This window comes from Canis lupus, chromosome 22, assembly GCF_011100685.1.
Source record: "Canis lupus familiaris isolate Mischka breed German Shepherd chromosome 22, alternate assembly UU_Cfam_GSD_1.0, whole genome shotgun sequence".
Taxonomy (NCBI): Eukaryota; Metazoa; Chordata; class Mammalia; order Carnivora; family Canidae; genus Canis; species Canis lupus.
This window is the reverse complement of record NC_049243.1, coordinates 14303248-14321733: the sequence shown is the minus strand read 5'-3', so window position 1 is coordinate 14321733 and position 18486 is coordinate 14303248. Positions and strand designations below refer to the sequence as shown.

The 18486-nt window shown below is 34.5% G+C and overlaps 1 long non-coding RNA gene across 3 annotated transcripts in view; it reads left to right on the top strand.

Annotated features, from left to right (window-relative positions):
• Positions 1-18486, top strand: part of LOC102154294 — a 192113-nt gene that overhangs the window by 39714 nt on the left and 133913 nt on the right. For all 3 annotated transcript variants that reach the window (XR_005376320.1, XR_005376321.1, XR_005376322.1), the window contains exons 2-3: positions 10566-10735; positions 11390-11485. This is a non-coding gene — a long non-coding RNA (uncharacterized LOC102154294). The remainder of the gene's footprint in view (positions 1-10565; positions 10736-11389; positions 11486-18486) is intronic.

The window sequence follows — 18486 nt, the reverse complement described above, 5'->3', positions numbered from 1 at the left end:
CAAATATCTAATTGCCATATGATCTGGTAATCACACATTTAATCCAGGGAAGTGAAAATTTATGTTCATATAAAAATCTATATGTCAGTGTTTACCGTGAGGTTTTATTCTCAATGATCCAAAACTAGGAAAAACGAAACAAAATATTTTTCAATAAGTGAACAGTAATGCAAACAGTGCTATCTTCCTACCATGGAGTATCAATTAGCAAAAAAAGGGATGAACAGTTGATATATGCAACAACATGGATAGATCTCAAGGGAATTATTTTGAGTGGGGAAAAAAGCCCATGTCAAAAAGTTGTATATTTTGTGAAATCTTTTATATGACATTCTTGAAATGATAAAATTATTGTGATGCAGAGAAGATTAATGTTTTAGTAAGGTTTCAAAGAGGGGAACGGGGCAGGAAGTAGCTATGGCTTTAAAAGGATCACACAAGGAATTCTTGTGAGGAAGTGTGCTGTATCTTGATTGTGGTAGTATTCATATGAATCTTCACACGTGACAAAATTTCATAGAATTGTAGATACACAAACACAGACACATATACATAATTATGTTAAAAAATAGAGGACAGGGAAAAGTAGTGATACAATTGATTTTATCATACACTGGTAACTTTTTATTTGAATTTTATTAATCAGTTGTGGTTTTTTAAGATTTTATTTATTTATTCATGAGAGACACAGAGAGAGAGAGAGGCTGAGATACAGGCAGAGGGAGAAGCAGGCTCCATGCAGAGCGCCCGATGTGGGACTTGATCCCGGGACTCTGGGATCATGCCCTGAGCCAAAGGCAGATGTTCAACCACTGAGCTACCCAGGTGTCCCTATTAACCAATTGTTAATTTAAAATTTATTTCTATGGTTTTGCACTTATCGAATTATTTATGCATTTAGAATGTAAATTATTTGAAAAGTAATACAGTGTTATTTAAAAAGTCAAATCATATCAAAAAGAGATAAATGTAAAAGTAAATCTGTATTTCTCATTACTACTGGCAACCTTATTTCCTGAAACTGACTATGTTTAACTATTTCTGGTTTTATTTCTTCTGTAATTGCCATTTCATTTTTAAATAATGTCCTTATGCCTTCTTTCTTATCAGTTTGTTTAAATACATTCCCTCCCCATTGAAAGATAAGGAATTTTGTTCAGTTAAACTGTTTCTTACTTCCCTTTTCTTCCTTCTTCCAACATATTAGTTATATCATTATTTAAATTTATCTATTGGCTACTTTCATAATTTAAAAAAATCCTTAACTATGTTGAGATTCAAACAAAAAAAAAATTCAATTGCGTTTTTCCCACTAATTAGCATGAGTGGAATAGCAACTATTCACTTCTCATATTGCCTCTCTATTCCCCAACATCCATTAGTTAAATCATTACTGTCAACATATTTTAATCATAAAAAAGTTCACAGAGTAACATCAGCAAGATGGAGAAATAGGAAGCTCCAGACGTTCCTTCATCCCATGGAGACACCTATTCAACATACATGGACCGACATCCTTTCTGAGAAATCCGTAAACCAGTTAAGAGACTCCTGCACCCCAGGCAAGCAGGTAACCAATCACATCAAAGCTAGTAGGAAAATTTGTGGTACTATTTCACCATAGTTCCTCTCTGAGACCAGCTTGTGGTTAGGAGGAAACTCCCAATTGCCAGTATCTCCCTGGTAAAAGAAAGAGAAAACTCTATCATATGTCCAATGTTCTGACTTTCTTGGGGGCTTCCCAGAAAGTTAGCTTCTGTTTCACCTGTATCAGAATGCTGACAGAGTATGGCACATTCTAGTCGCCTGGAGACCATTGAGAACAAAGAAGAGCTGGGCAATATGCTGTTGTTCAGGGACACCACGGTACAACAGAGAGTTGGATAAGGCTCAGAGGGCACTTTCACAGAAAAAACTGAAGTGAAGTGAAATAAAACTAGAAATCAATAGCAGAAGAAAAACTGGAAAATTTATATCAATGTGGTGGAAATTAAACAACAGACTCATGAACAACAAAGGGATAAAAGAAGTAATTAGAGAGGGTGACAGAAAGGAGAGACTCTTAACTCTGGGAAAGAACAAGGGGTAGTGGAAGGGGAGGTGGGCAGGGGGCACTGAGGTGGGCACTGGACGGGATGAGCACTAGGTGTTATGCTATATGTTGACAAATCAAACTCCAATAAAAAAATATTAAATAAATAAATAAATAAATAAATAAATAAATAAATAAATTTAAAAAATAAGTAATCAAAAAGGATATTGGAAAATATCATGAGACAAATGAAAATGAAAACACAGCACACAAAAACTTATAGAATGTGGCAAAAGCAGTATCAAGAGTGAAGTGTTAGTGATAAATGCCCACAATGAAAAATAAGGGCCTTAAATAAACAATTTAATTCTAGACACCAAGATACTGGAAAAAGTGGAATAAATTAAACTCAATGTTAACAGAGAAAGTAATAAAGATTAGATAGAGATAAATTAAATAGAGAACAGAAAAATTATAGAAAAAAACAATGAAACTAAGAGTTGGTTTTTTAAAAGATCAACAGAAGTGACAAAACTTTAGATAGACTACCTAAGGGAAAAAAAGAGAAGATTCAAATTCAGAAGTGAAAGGGGAGACATTGTTACAACTGATACTGCAGAGATACAAAGGATCATGAGACTACTGTGGAAAATTATATGCCAACAAATTGGATAACCTAGAGGAAATGGATAAATTCCTATAAATATACAACCCACCAAAACTGAATGATGAAGAAATGGGAAAATCTGAACAAATCTATGACAAGTAAGGAGATTGAATCAATAATCAATAATCTAAAAAAGAGAAGTCCAGAACCAGATGGCTTCATTGATGAATTCTACTATTATGTAAAGATTTAGCATCAATTATGTTTAATTCCTCCAAAGAACTGAAGAGGAGTGAACACTTTCAAACTCATTTTATGAAACCAGCATTGCCTTCATACCAAATCTAGAAAACAACACAATTTCTCTGATGAATATAGATGAAAAATATCCTCAACAAAATACTGGTCAACTAAATTCAACAGCACATTACAAAGATCATACATCATGACTAAATGGGATGATCCTTGGGATGCAAAAATGGCTGGACATTTGAAAATCAGTCAATGTGATACAACACATTAACAGAAAATAGAGGTAAAAACTCCATGATCATCTATTTGCAAATGACATATCCGTTAAAGGGTTAGTATCCAAAATATATAAAGAACTTATAAAACTCAATACCCAAAAAATGAATGATCCAATTAAAAAATGGGGAAAAGACATGAATAGACATTTTTCCAAAGAATACATTCAGATGGCAAACAAACACATGAAAAGATGCTCTATATCAGTGATCATCAGGGAAACACAAATCAAAACTACAATGAGATATCACCTCACACCTGTCAGAATGGCTAAAATCAACAACATAAGAAACAACAGATATTGGTGAGGATGTGAAAAAAGGGGAACAGTCTTGCACTGTTGGTGGGAATGCAGACTGGTGCAGCCAATCTTGAGAATGGTATGGAGATTACTCAAAAAGTTAAAAATAGGGGCGCCTGGGTGGCTCAGTTGGTTAAACATTCAACTCTGATTTTGGCTCAGATCATGATCTCAGGATTTTTTTTTTAAGATTTTTTATTTATTTATTCATAGAGACACAGAGAGAGAATAAGAGGCAGAGACACAGGCAGAGGGAGAAGCAGGCTCCATGCAGAGAGCCTGACGTGGGACTTGATCCAGGGTCTCCAGGATCACGCCCTGAGCGGAAGGCGGCGCTAAACCGCTGCGCCACCGGGGCTGCTGATCTCAGGATCTTGAGATGGATCCCTGCTTTGGGCTTAGCCGGAGTCTGCTTGTCCTTCTCCCTCTGCTCCTCCCCCTGTGCTTTCTCTCTTTCTCAAATAAATAAAAAATAAATAAATAAATAAATAAATAAATAAATAAATCTTTAAAAAAAGAAAAAGCTAAAAATAGAATTACCCTAAGATCCAACAATTGCACTACTAGGTATTTACCCGTAGAATACAAAAATACTAATCCAAAGGAATACATGAAACCCGATTTTTATAGGAACATTATCTATGCTAGCCAGATTATGAAACAGCCAGATTGTCCATCAACTGATGAATGAATAAGGAAGATGTAATATGTAAATACAATGGAATATTACTCAGCCATAAACAGGAATGAAATCTTGCCATTTGCAATACCGTGGATGGAGCTAGAGAATATTATGCTAAGTGAAATAAGTCAGAGAAAGACAAATGCCATGTCATTTCACTCAAAAGTGGAGTTTACGAAACAAAACAAATGAACAAAGGGGGGAAAAAAAAGAAAGAGAAGGAAACCAAGAATCAGACTCTTAATTATAGAGAAGAAAGTGATGGTCACCAAGAGGAGGTAGGTGGTGGGATGGGTGAAATAGGTGATGGAAATTAAGGAGTGCACTTGTGATAAGCAATGAGTATAGTGTTGTATGGAAGTGTTGAATCACTCACTATATTGTACATTTGAAACTAAGTATACTGTATGTTAACCAACTGGCAGTTGAATAAAACTTTAAAATACTTTGACAGCCCCCCCAAAATAAGATGTCCATAGATTTTAAAAATCATATGATCATCAATAAATGCAGAAAAGGCGCTTGACGAATTTCAAAACCCTTTTATGAAAACAACACTTGAGAAACTATGAATAGAAAGAGATTAGCTCAACATAGTAGAAGTCACATGTGAAATCCCAGAGTTAGCATCACACTCAATGGTGGACACTGAAAGCCTTTCTTCTAAGAGTGGACCAAGTGTCCATTAGAGGATGAATGATTTTTTTAAAAATGTGGTTTACACATACAATGGAATGCTATTCAGCCATAAAAAAGAATGAAATCCTACCACATACAATTGCATGGCTAAATCTTCAGGATATGCTATGTGAAATAATCAAGCCATAGAAGCACAAATTGCACTAATACGAAGTATCTAAGGTAATCAAAATGATAGGAATAGAAGGTAGAATCATGGTAGCAGGGGTTAAGGATGGGGGAAAAGGGAGTCGCTATTTAATGAGTTTCAGTCATCTATGAAAGGGCTCTAGAGATTTATTGTATAACATTGTGCTTATAGTTAACAATGCTCTACACTTTTTTGTTGTTGTTGTTGAGGGTCAATCCCATATTGTTTCTTTATACAATAAAAAAGGATGTTAAAAAGTTCCTAGATACAAAAAAGTAAAAATAAGACACAAAAGGCATCGTTTTACCACTAACCAGATTAACCAAAAATTGTTTTTATTCTTACCTTCTGATGAAAATCATTATTGTTACTGTGTTAGTGTACATAAAACTGCCCCAACTGATAATTTTGAAAAATTAAGCAATTGCACCTGCCATTTGCTGTTCCAGAAGCCCATGGAAATCAGAGCTTAGTTCCATAGCATCATTTCTCACCTTCATCGCAGCATAAAGAAAACACCCACTTCAAAGGTTTTCAAAGATTCCCCTGTTCCCTCAATAAGGTATTAATGTTTCTTTCCAGGAAAGTTCTAACACCTCAGATTTATTAACTGGAGGGTCAGATTTACTTTAAAGACTAGTTAGTTAGTTTGGGGCGGTATATAAGCAATGTAAGAGGAAGTATAGAGATTTCCCATATACTCCCTGAACCCACATATGCATAACCTTCAACCTTTACCAGAGTGGCATATTTGTTACAATCGAGGAACCTACATTGACACATCATTACCATTCCAAGTCTGTAGTTTACATTAGGGTTCACTCTTAGTGTTGTATATGCTGTGTGCTTGGACAAATGATGTGTGTCCACCATTACAGTGTCATGGAGAGTGTTTTCACTGTCCTAAAAATCCTCCATGCTCCACCTATTCATTCCTCCCTCCCCTAGACCTCTGACAACTTTTATTCGCTCCATTACTGTTAACTTTTCCAGAATCGTCAGGTAATTATAACTTTTGAGATTGGCTTCTCTCACTCAGTTAAATGCATTTAGGTTTCCTCTGTGTCTTCTCATGACTTGGGAGCTCTTTTCTTTTCTCCCTTTCTTCCTTTTTTTAAAAATCATTACTTTTTGGGTGGGGTGGGGGTGATGAATGGTATTCCATTGTCTGAATGTGCCACAGTTTGTTTATCTGTTCATCTACTGAAGAACGTCTTGGTTACTTCCAACTTTTGGTGATTATGAATAAAGCTTCTATAAACATCCATGTGCAGGTTTTGGTGTAGACATGTTTCATATCCTTTGAGTCAATACCAAGGGAGTGTAATTGCTAGATTGTATGGTAAGAGCATATTTAGTTGTGTAAGAAATGCTGAACTGTCTTCCAAAGTGACTATACCATCTTGCATTTCCACCAGAATGATAAGAGTTCCTCACACTCCATGTGCCTTAGAGGGCCACTTTTGAATCTAGGCTTCAATTAAATAACCAAGCAATGTTAGAGTTAGTCTCTTTTGCTTACACATTAAATTCCAAGTCCCAGCTGAATGTCTGACCCAGTCTTATATTTAATCTTCTTAGTTGTAATGCCTATGAAAACCCATTCCCACCCTAGAATCCTGCTGAAAGGAACTACAATTCTTGGGATACTTCACCTCCTCCTAAAACTGACATTGCAGTTTTCCCTCTGTGCCATGCATGCTGAGATTAACTTTCATAAGGGTCTTGAGGCAATGAGGGATGTTGGGACGTGGATCTTGAATAGAATGGGCAAATACTGTGAATCAGAGTCACCTGCTCCTAATGAAGTCCTGGAAGTTCTTCATGTCAGAGGAGGCTGGTTTCTACAGAAAGGGAAGAAGAAATTGGTTCCATGTGCATGGAATTTTCAAGATGATTTGTAGGTTAAGTCTGTGTCTGTCAGAATATTCCATTTATAAGTCTCAGGGTCCTAATCCTTCACAATCATTATCTTAACCTTAGCATATGAACTTCAGTGAGGTTGTGCTTTTAACTGGTGTTGTGACTTTGCTACACTCAAAATCAGATTTGAGACTTCATCTTCAGCCATTTCTGCCCATCTATTTCTGGAAGAGACTTTTTTTAATGTTGCTGTGGACACTTTCTACTTCTCTATCCTTGTCTTGGATTGAGAGTTCAAGGCTTTGAAGTCCTTATTTCTTTTTATATGCTTTCCAGTAGTCAGAAAGAGCTAACACACCCTACAGTCTTCCTAACACTTTTGATACTGTAGCAAATAAAATACTACTTGACCACCCAAAGCTTGGCCTCTAGGCTTGACATTTTCCTCCCCACTACTGGTGATAACTTGAGTAATTGTGATCCTGTATGTCAAAGATTACTAGTGAGCCATTTTTTCTCTAGCCAGGAGGTTACCTTGGGTTCATAAATGTGATAAATAACTGAGCAATCCAGGGTCAGAATTATATGCACTGTAAAGTCATAGCTTGCTTGCTTGCTTGTTTTCTTTCTTTCTTTTTCTTTCTTTCTTTTCTTCCTTCCTTCCTTATTCCCTTCCTTCCTTCCTTCCTTCCTTTCTTTTGTTCATTCTTTTGTTCTTTCATTCATTCTCTCTGCTTTTTTTTCCTGTACTTTATTCTTCAGAAGTCTCTATGTGCAGACCATACCTTAAGACTACAGAGTTATGCTTTTCCTTCTTGAGGCTAGAATAGCAACATAAATCTATGGAGGATTTATCCCTACTCTCCCATTTATTAATGTATTTAATCTCTAATTTATATCAGGATGGGCTCATGAACATATATTTTATATTTTATATCATAAACCAATAATATTGTATTTGGTTGCTCAAATTTTTCAGTGTTGGCCGTTGATAGCTATTTCAGTTGGCTCCTGTACTCATTTGTCATACCCTCATCAATGTGTTTATTTTGTTGTTGTTGTTTTTTTTTTTGAGTACTCTCTCTTTCTTATATTAAAAAATGCTTCACATACTTGTATAGTTCTTGTCCTAGCATAGGATCAACCATCGCTGCAAGCGTCCCTATTCTTTATTGAGGAACAGTATTAAAAACCAAGATCCAAGTGATAGATATGCTTGTCACTATTTGGGTGTCACTTTCTTTAAAAATTCTGAGCTAACAGAATACATAAATATATAACACACATAATTTTTTATTTGATTATAGAAACCTATTTCTATGAGAAAAGCATTTACATGTTTCTGATTAAAATTTTTCTACCCAAGTCTAGAAAGGTATTTTGGTTACAGTTGACACAAACATACCTTAGCTTTTGAAGTTCTCCTTTGGTATGAGAAGAGTAAGTTGGTCTAAAAATCTTTCTGAGCTCATAACTGAGCAGTTACATAAGTTATACCCGTTCTAGCTTTATAAATAACTGTAATGATCACTATTATTTTGCTTTGTATTCTACAATTGTTCCATGGATCTTGCCCAAAACAGTAAAATTTGACTTGACCATAACAAATTTTCTTTAAAATAAAAAAAAATAATTAATGTCATAAAAAATTAAAGTCTTAAGTCTTAAAAAAGTGAAATTGAAATACAATTTAGAGACTAAGATTTCTGGTATTTCTATTTAAGTCCCTTGTTACTTGATCAATTGACTATTATTAAAAAAAAAAAAAAAAAAAAAAAAAACGCTGTTAGAGCTGCTTGGGTGGCTCAGTTGGTTAAGCATCTGACTCTTGATTTTGGATCAGGTCATGACCTCAGGGTTAAGATTCTCTCTCTGTCCCCCTCTTTCTGGCCTCCCACCACCAAAAGCAGTTAGAATCAGAAACTTATAGCTAAAACCAAGCTTCTTACGATATCTATAGAAAATATAATTTAAAATGGCCCAAATTCTATTTCCCAGAAGTAAGTGGATTTTTAAAACATGTTGCAACAATAATAAAATTGGTGACCAGAGTCATTCCCTTTCTTACAATAAGTTGCAACATTAAACTAATTAGATTATATTCAATTTCAATACTCAATTTGTTGCATAACTTGTAGAATAAATATAATTATTAGATGCTAAGTCATCAATAACCCTGTCTCTTATCTTCTTTTGTATCAGAAATCATGGAATTCTAGTTTCTGAATTGCTTCAAATATATGTATTTAAAATAAAAATAATTTTGTTCAATATAGATGAATATGCTACAGAAGCCAAAAATCACAAACAATTTTTAAACTGTACTTTAGTTTGCATAGGTTAGATTAAAAGACAGGATTGTCTCGAATATCTGCTTATGAGGTTACAAGGTCATTGAAATCATTTTAATCCGATATGCTTAAAATGTCTTTCCTATTCTTATGGGATGTATGTAGTACACATCCATTTAGCACTTGTATGATAGACACATAATGATCGTGATCATCCATTTCAGATAATTCTCTGTAAGTTGTCAAATCTTGCTGAAAAGGCATACCCTGGAGAAGTGACTTTTTTGCTTGCCTTGCAATTCACTGACTTAGACGGGGATTTACTAGAAGTTGTAATTGGCTCTTCTGATCGACAATGAAGACCACATTTCTTAATGCTTTGACTCTCTTTGTGGATTGATAAATCCTGTGAAATATGGCAGTAGGCTGAAGTAAAGTCTGCTAATGTGAAGGAAATGTGAGCTAAGGACTTATTAAACACTGTAGGGTGGCAGTAGACTCATGTTTTTGCCCCAGTTGTTTGCTAGTTCATTTTACCTTCTTTTGGAAAGGTTCTTAATCTTTCCAGCTCAATAAACAAAATAAGAACTATATTTACTTGACATATGATACATGACTTGGTTGTAATAGGCCATTTTTGATGGGAAGAGGCAGTAACCATTTGTTAAATGATACACTTGGCTCCAGGAAGAGTTAATAAAGTTTCCCCAAAGCACTTAACCTCTTTCAGATGAATCATTTATACACCAGAAGAAACTATCTCAATGGTTATCAACACTAGGCCTAACGCTCTAAAGGATACCAAATCATTTGGTTACCTATCTAAAATCTCTAGAAGAAAATCTCCTGAGTGACTGGCCTTAAATTAATTTTAAATAACTGAATTCTGAACGTGGTACAGAATAGTTCTTATTTTTTTTCCCAAGGAACATCTTTTGCATAGTGTACATTTTTTAATGATAAGACTTTAGGTCTACAAAGTAACTTTAATTTGTAAATATTCATAAGCTATAATTACTAATTAGTTTTTACCTCCTCCTTCTTTTCTGTAAGTATATTCCTTAATCCCCATTCTCTCAGTAGGAATCTAAAAAGCCAAAATGATTTTTTCCCAAAGGCTTGCTTTCATCAATAATACAATTAGGGATAAATCTCATAAATACAGAGAGTAACTTGCTTACTTATCTCAGTACATAATTATATATTCAGAAATGTACACATGCATAAAAATATACAGATACATGAATTTCTTTCTTTCTCTTTCATTCCTCCCTACCTCCCTTCCTCCCTCCTTTCTTTTCTTCCTTCCTTCTGGATGTCTATCTATATCTACCTTTACTATATGTAATATTGCAGATACTGTATGACAACACATAATAAATATTAGTGAGGGTTGTTTTGAAGTAAAATGTTTATTTATTTTTTTATCAAGAATCTACATATCATTTGCAACAAACCAGCCATGAGTTTTGCTTGATGATGAAAGGATAGAAGGTGTTGCACTGGAACAAAAAGCTCCGCTATCCAACTAAATCGATGTGAAAATGTGGCAGGTTGAAAGAAGACTACATCAAAAAATATTTTAAATTCTGTAATACAAATGTGAGAACCATTTGTTACTATTATAGTAATTGTTTCCTTTTTTGTTTCTTAATTGTTTACATTTCTAATTTTAGAAACAAAAATAATCAGTTCAGTGCTTTTTTTCAGGTTATAATTTATACACATTTTACGTGGTCTTATTTAACCTTATAATCTGTGAGATACAGAAAGCAGACATCTTATTGCCATTAGTAGATGAGAAAACTATATTTTGGAAAATTTAACTCAGTGGTCAAAAGACACATAAATACTAGGAATGTGTTAGAATTGTGTCAACACCATCTTTGGCCTCAATTATTATCTTGCTATAAATATTGTCATTACTGCAAACACATAAGTATAATGACATAAAATATTTGGGCTTAAATGTAAAAGTGTGGTTTTTCTCAAGTGCATTTAGCTATTATTGTTTTTCTCACCAAAATATTATCACACTGAATACCTCAATTCCTCTTCAACAACAGATTTTTCTTAAAAAAAAGGAAAAGAAGATCACTCTTCAGATTAATATAACTGAATTTCAGTAATATTTCATTATTACTTTTCATTTATTATTTATTTATTTATTTATTTATTTATTTATTTATTTATTTATTTTTTACTTTTTAAAATCCAAATTAGAGATTATAACTACATACATTTTATCCTTTACAGATCTGGGAACAAAAGATGTTTGAGCAGGCGAAGAATGCCTCTACTTTTAAGGCTGGGTTAAAACGTTTTCCCATTTCTTTCAACAGTTGATGCTAGGTCAGTTGCATAATTAGATTGGAAAATGTGCTTTCTTTCTTGTGTGGTAACAAAGAAATTTTGTGTTCTCCCTAAGTATCAAAATCTTTAATAGCTGTTAATTATGTTTTAAAGATTTATTTACTTTTTAGAGAGAGAGAAGGAGAAAGAGGGCAAGCAGGGGGGCAGAGAAAGAGGAGAGAGAATCTCAAGTGGACTCCACGCGAACGTGGATCCCAATGCAGGGCTTGAACTCACGACCTCCAGATGGCAACCTGACCTGAAACCAAGAGTAGGATGCTCAACCAACTGTGCCACCCAGACACCCCTTAATAGCTGTTGTGTTTTAAAATGTACATTACATTTTCCCTAAGATACAAGTGCCATTCTTATTAAGTAAAAACACATCAAAGTTAGCAACAATTAAACACATACACACCCAACTAGGCAATGAAAGTATTGGACATTCTTTGTTTCTGTTTTCTTTTAACAAACATTTCATTTTAGAATATATTTGGATTTTTAAAATATTGTGAAGTTGTGAAGTATAGAAAATTCCCATTATACTTCATACCCAATTTCCTTATTATTAATATCTTGCATTAGTATATTTGTTATAGTTCATAAACATATGTTGATAAATTATTACTAGCTAAAGTACTTTTTTTCTTAGTTTTTAACTAATGTCCTTTTTTTTTGTTCTTGTATCTCATCTAGTGTATTACACCATGCTTAGTTTTTATATCTACTGTTTTGATAATTTTGACTTTATCCTAGCCTACTAACTATAAATTTCTCTTTACAATCAGATAGAGAAGCAGTGTGTGTGTGTGTGTGTGTGTGTGTGTGTGTGTGTATCTCCCAGTACATCATTTATTTGTCCAGACAACTGCATCACATCTAGCAAGGTGATCCCCTGCATTATTTCAGTAGCTATATACTTTCATCTTGGCTTGGTTTACTTTTCATTTCTTATTGCTGTAATACTGATAAATAATTAATGTCTAGCACTATTGTAACACACTTGCATTATCTTCAGAGAAAGTAAAACATATACGTGAACAAGTGTGTCTTGGATGTTGCCCTGAGATAAAAATTGTAAGTGAAAAATATGTATTATTGTATGTTTGAATTGGTAGATTGTTTTGGAAATTTCAAAAAACAGGGATCCCTGGGTGGCGCAGCGGTTTGGCACCTGCCTTTGGCCCAGGGCGTGATCCTGGAGACCCGGGATCGAATCCCACGTCGGGCTCCCGGTGCATGGAGCCTGTTTCTCCCTCTGCCTATGTCTCTGCCTCTCTCTCTCTCTCTCTCTGTGACTATCATAAATAAATAAAAAAAAAGAAATTTCAAAAAACATTTTATGGAGTAGATTTTTGAAAAATAACATTTGTCAATTAAATTTAAACGTTGATTTTTTTAAAGGTTGAATTTTTGATTAGCTAGGTTACTTTTAAATCAATTATTTAGGTATTTGGTCTAGGTGATTGTCCTGACCCAATAATTAAGACTTTTTAAAATACAATATTTTGCTTTTGTCAGGGACTCCTCTCTCTAGCTGAAAAAGATTCAAGATAGCCCACTTTATATAGATTAATTCTATTGTTTGTTTCTTTTTTTAAGAATTTATATATTGATTCATGAGAGACACAGAGAGAGAGATTGAGAAGCAGAGGGTGAAGCAGAGGGAGAAGCAGGCTCCGTGCAAGGAGCCCGATGTGGGATTTGATCCTGGACTCCAGGATCACACCCTGGGCCAAAGGCAGGCGCTAAACCACTGAGCCACCCAGGGATCCTTATTGTTTGTTTCTTAACTGTCATTTTGTAGTCAAAAATCCAAAATTAATTTGTAACTTTTGTTTGTGTCAATCCCAATGACTCTAATGAATGTATGACATGAAAAAATAAACCAGGGAAGGGCATAGGGAATGCTTGGTGGGAATAGTATACAGAATTCTAAATGAGATGTGACTAAAAAGGCTCACTGAGAGAAAATTTTTCTCACATGACATATATTCTAACATATATTCATTTATTCACTTTTTTATTAATATTTTCCTACTTTTGTATTTTGAAAAAATAAAACTTCAGAATAAAGAAAAGTAGAATGAATATCCTCACAATTTTCACCTAGAATGTAACATTTTGGCACATTTGCTTTCTAAGTATATATATATATATACACACACACACACAAACATAGTTCCCCTCTTTCTTGGCTGAACTATTTGGAAATAAGTGCATATAGTAATACAGTTAAATACTAAATATTCAAGCAAATGTATCTTAAGTATAAGGATATTCTCCTACACATTCATGATATCAACATGCACCCTAAATTTTAAATTTTAAATATTATTTACTCATATACAGTCAAAATTCAAATTAACCTGATGTGAGAATAATATCATTTAAGGCCAGTTTTGCTTTGTTGGAATAGGCTATCATAAGATATTTCATTATGTCTTGCTACACTAAAATGTTTTAGTTGCTTAAAACAACAGTGGTTTATAATTTCACATGATTCCATGGAAGGAAGGAAGGAAGGAAGGAAGGAAGGAAGGAAGGAAGGAAGGAAGGAAGTAGGAAGGAAGGAAGGAAGGAAAGAAGGAAGGGAAATGTAACCATTAAGTAAAAAAGAGGCATGATCTCCAGTTTCTACAGAAGAGTAGGAGAACCTTGCTTGCTTCAAGTTGTTAAACTATCTTCCCATCATGAAGGTAAGAGAAAATGTACTTTTCCTGACAGTGAGGTCGATGAACAAATCTAGATGGCCCCTCAGCCTCCCACCCCAGCTCTTAAGCACTCTGCAACTGTTTGTTCCAGTGGAGGCAAACATCTCTCTGCTACCACAATAGCCTTGAATTAAGTTTACCTTGCCTGTTGAACTTTGACAGATGCAAGTTTTCTTTGGCAGTTGGAAGGAAGGAGAATGAAAGTGGGGAGAGAATGGGTCAGGGAAGAGAGGGAAAGCATAAAGAGACTAGAAGGGAGTTTAAGTTAATTATTTTAAAACAAGGATGTGAAAAAAATGTTCTTCCTCCATTTTTAAACCTGCAGAGTGTTTTGGTCTGTGAACGAATCATGGATTGTTCAACTAGTCCTGCACTCATAGACATTTGGAATATTTCCAAACTTTTGTAATTACAAACTATACCATAATAAATAACCACGCGCATGAGCCTTCTCATAATTCGGTAATGTTGCCTAGAAGTGGGCTTGCTGGGTCAAAAGCTACATGCATATATGATTTTCCCAGTACTTCTGAATTCCTCTTTATCAGGATTGTACCATTTTTTATTCTGACTGCCAACATAATGGAGAGCTTGTCTGTTTCATGGCATCTCCCAACACAGTGTATTGTCAAATATTCAGGTTTTGGCCCATCTGTTAGATGTTGAGTGGCATCTCTATGTAGTGTTCATTTGTACTGCTCCTACTACAAGTGGGATTGACCCCAAATGCTGCCCAGCTCTCACAAGACATAATCCCCATCAAGTCTGTCTCCTATCTATTTCTCTTCCTATACCTTCACCTCTGACTTATTCTTAGATGAGTCCTCCTCATTCACTGAGATAATATACAAAATAGGATGATGATATCCATTATTCTTAACATCTCTTTGTATCTGTGTTTATATAATCTACCTAGGAGAGTGCAGACAGTGGTTTATTATTTTAACATTAAAAACAAACAAAAATCTCTTTGTTGACACCACTAGCCCTTCTACCTTTTTAAATTCTTATCTGCTTTACAAAATAACTCTTCAAAAATTATCTAGATTCCCTGTCTTCACTTCCTCTCCTTCTGAGTTTCACTCTTGTCCCTTCACCGGAACTAATCTTGCTAATTTCCCCAATGTCTTCCATGTTGCTAAATCCAAAAATCAGTTTAGAGCTTTTCTTATTTGACCTACCAGCATTTTTTTAACATAATTCATCACACTCTTCTTGAATTATTGTCTTTGCTTCCAAGGCAGCATAACCATCTTATTTTCTTCACTATGAGATGATTTCTTCCACTGTCAGGGCTGATATTTTCTCAACTCAAGACTTAAGAGCTCTTAATTCTGGAGTGCTCTAGGGCTCAGTCTTTGGATCTCTTCCACTCTCTCCAGAATCTCTTGGGGATTTCATCCAGTTTTATGACTTTAAATACTAGCTACATGATGATTAGTTACCAAGAGAGGCAGGAAGCATGGCTAATAGACACACAGGCTCTCACTATGTATTATTAGCTCTTTGTCCTTAAAGCAAATACTTCTTTGTGTCTCAGTTTCCTCACTATAAAATATTGATAATAGTATCTATCTCATGAGAATTTTGTATGAAAAAAATAATTCATACATATAATAGAAAAGATAGTTCCTGATATATGATAAGTGCATTATAAGCATTGATTCATTCTTTTATTATAGTTTCAGGGCAATTACCACCTCCTGAAACCGCAGACTAGTGTATTTAGATGCTTTTTGAACACCTTTGCGCAATTATTTTGTTAGGGACTCCTATCATAACATGTAAGAATGCCTCTTGCATTTGTGCCTCAAGCCTGCTTTGGTGGTCTTCCCCTTTTATGTATTGGATAATTCTGTTCTTTCTGGTGAGCAAATCTTTCTCTCACATCCAAGTGTGATATGTCACCGAAATCCTTTTGACTTTGCTTTCAAAAATCAATCAATAATCCGATCATCTCTCCACCTCCATTGCTATCGCTCTAGTTGGAGAGAGCATCATCTCTTATCTCGATTCTTCCTCCCAACTGACCTCCCTGCTTCTGCCCTTGGCCCTCTTTTTTTTTTTTCTTTTTTTGCCCTTGGCTCTCTTGAACATAGGTTTGCACACAGCAGCCAGAGTGATCCAGAATATATATGATCTCTTCTTTTGCTTACAATTCTCCTAGGACTTCCCAATTCAAAAAGCCAAACTCATTGTCATGGCTTACAAGATCCCAGAGAATATACTGCCACATGCCTGACCTCCTTGACCTCTAACTCTGTGACTTTCCCTGGCTTTTTCTTCTCTGTCTTTATTGGCCTCATTCCTATTCCTGCAACATTTACCTATGTTCTGCCTCAGGTCATTTTTTTTCTTGTTGGTCTTTCTGTCTGGAATGCTCTCTCCACAGATATCCACATAGCCTGACTTTCTTGTAATGTTAAATTCTTTACTCAGAAATCAACTTGATGAAGAGATCTTCCCTTTTCATACTATTTAACATTGAATTCCTTCCTTCTACCACTTCTGCAGTTTTATCTGTTACCTGTTTTATTTCTTTCATTAGCACTTTTAGCATCCTATATGCTGATTTTTTTCTAGTCTATTTTATATCCTTCTTTCACTAGAATGTAAATTCTATGGGGACTCCTAATCCCCCCTCCCATCTTGAATACTCAGTATTAGAATAGTGCCTGGTACAAAGAGGATATTTATAAATATTAACCAAACAAATCAATGAATTAAGTAGGACATTACTTGCCAAAATTATAAATTTTGGAGACCACTATATATTTGAGAGGCACTTTTCCAGAATAAATAAAAAAAGTATTCAGAAGCATTTGTTCACATTCATATTTAATAAATTAAACATAGAGAGGAAAATAAAAAGATTTCATTCTATATATACATATATATGCATTTATATAAAAGTAATTATATACACATTCCAACTGCTCTGTGTATAGAAGTTATATACTGTGCCAAAATCGCTCAAAGATAAAAGAAGTAAAAAACAATCACTGCATCCGGAAATCACTATTGATATTTTAGCATAGAATTCCAATAATTATATATATATATATATATATATATATATTTCAGAGAAATTAGATTTTTTAAATGCATATATCCTCATTATAATTACCAAGATATTTGCATTTTGACAGACACTGTGTTGGATATTTATCATGAATTATCTTATATTTATCTGTGTTTTACACATGGAAAACTATAATTTTCTCCTTCTTGAGTTTTTTTTTCCCCTTCTTGAGTTTAGATGAGACCAAATAATCAGCTTTTGTTAATGCAATGTGAGCAGAAAAAATGTATCTCGTGACCATGATGAAGAAAGGAAATGCCCTTCAGATTCCCCTTCTCTGAGTTTTGTGGAGGTGATTCAGCTACAACTGAAGCATCCTGGATCTCTGAGTTAGTGCATGGAGACCAGATGCCCAGACTGTGATAGGTTCTGTGTAAGAGATAAACTTAAGTTAGTTTATTAAGAGCTGCAAGTTTCTTGCTACTTCAGCACAGTTTATTCATTTCTGACTAGTACACCTATGATGACATTTTCCCTACTTATTAGTTATTTTTCTTAGATAATTATTTTAATTTTCACATATTCTCACATAGATGCTTCAAAATATAAAAGTTAATAAGGCAATGAACACAAATGATGACACTTACTGCCCTAAAATGGCTGGCTATTTCTGGTTTGCTTAAGAATTCGTTATTACTCTAAAGAAATTATTTGCCCTCATATTCTCAATCTGATTCATTGCCCTTTGGTATAAAGTCCATTTTGGACTCTCAGGTAGCATGCAAAATATTTACCTCACTTTTCTATGTAACAATATTGGGAGATTTCCTTGGGTATTAAGTAGCAATATCACTTTCTCAACTAAAGACCTATCAATTCATCTGGAATAATCACAATATGACCTCTGTGATCCATCTGCCAGAGAAGATTCTAGTTTGGTCCAATCAATTTCTTCTCCTGCCTTAATTTTGAGGCAGATCCTTCCTGAAGAGACATTGTTTCTTGTGTTGTAGTCAGAATCAACAGAAAACGAAATGAAGAATGCCAAAGAAAAGTGCTGGACTAGGGCTAGGGTAGTGATGTTATGTATGACAGATGTGTTAGCGTAGCTGCTGTGCTGTATAACGAAGGTGATCAGGAAAGAAAATGCCGTTTATGGAATTTGACTGATTCAAGCAAATAATTATTCTTGAAATTAATTTTTATTTCTGGACTGTGATCTTTTGACCAAGGTACAGATTGAAGATCTGGCTATATTTCATATT